The sequence below is a fragment of the Cebus imitator genome, unplaced genomic scaffold (assembly GCF_001604975.1).
Source record: "Cebus imitator isolate Cc_AM_T3 unplaced genomic scaffold, Cebus_imitator-1.0 Scaffold348, whole genome shotgun sequence".
NCBI classification, from domain to species: domain Eukaryota; kingdom Metazoa; phylum Chordata; class Mammalia; order Primates; family Cebidae; genus Cebus; species Cebus imitator.
In genome coordinates, this window is record NW_016107663.1 from 276,648 (window position 1) to 278,089 (window position 1,442).

A 1,442-nucleotide genomic window follows, 5' to 3' on the forward strand; every position below is an offset into this window, starting at 1 on the left:
CTGCCTCAGCCTCCTGAGTAGCTGGGATTACAGGCACGCGCCACCATGCCCAGCTAATTTTTTTTTGTATTTTTAGTAGAGACGGGGTTCCACCATGTTGACCAGGATGGTCTCGATCTCTTGACCTCGTGATCCACCCGCCTCGGCCTCCCAAAGTGCTGTGATTACAGGCTTGAGCCACCGCGCCCGGCCGGAGATAGGATTTTGTTATGTTGGCCAGGCTGGTCTCGAACTCTTGACCTCAAGCGATCCACACACCTCAGCCTCCCAAAGTGCTGGGATTATTAGGCATGAGCCACCACGCCCGGCCACCCTCATAGCTTCTTGTTGAGTTTTTCAGTCGGTTTGTCATCCTGAACAGGGTTTCTCAGCCTCAGAATTATTGACATCCTGGGTCGGATAATTCTCTACAGGGGAGGCTGCACTGTACATTGCAGGATGTTCAGTCGCATCCCTGGCCGCTAAACATTAGCAGCTAGTAGCACTCCGGCTCCCATGATGACAACCAAGAAGACCTCCAGGCATTGCCAAAGGTCCCTTGGGAGACAAAAATCACTCCCAGTGGAGAACTACTGTCACAGAGTGAGGAGTGCGAACATCACGGGATTGTGGTTAATCTGCCAGGGTTCGAGGCAGCAAGAGTTGTCTGCTGGGAACTAAGCACCGAGACAGCTGGCAGTGAGGGAGAAAACTCCCAAACTTGAAACCGCCCAGTATAGAAGCACAACAAAGGGCCATTTAGTGATCAGGGCAAACAATCGTATGCATCCTCATGACCTCTGAGGACATCACTTTCCGTCATGTTGGCGATAATGCTGAATCAAGGAAAGGATCAATCATGTTGGCGTGTGGGCCATGGTAGCATTAAAGATGTATTCGGAAACAGACTAGTGTGGTTGCCTGGGAAAGGGGGCAGGGAGGGGCAGGAGGAAACTCTTGGGAATGATGGACGTGTTCATTATCTTGATTGTGGTGATGGTTTCCTGGGTGTGTCCGTATGTCAAAACATATCAGGTTGTCCACTCTAAATCCACGCAGTTTAGAGTGTGTCAGTTACACCTCAGCAAAGCTGTTTTGAAGATGTGGTGTTTCAAGCTTTAGTGCTTGAATGGCTTTATTTTGAAAATTCGATAGTGTGGAGCAGTCCACTGCTTGACTGTGCCGAATAAATACGGGGTCACTGTAGTACTTAAAAAGAAAAGAGGAGGCCGGGCGCGGTGGCTCAAGCCTGTAATCCTAGCACTTTGGGAGGCCGAGGCGGGTGGATCACGAGGCCAAGAGATCGAGACCATCCTGGTCAATATGGTGAAACCCCGTCTCTCCTAAAAATACAAAACATTAGCTGGGCATGGTGGCTCGTGCCTGTAATCCCAGCTACTCAGGAGGCTGGGGCAGGAGAATTGCCTGAACCCGGGAGGCGGAGGTTGCGGTGAGCCGAGATC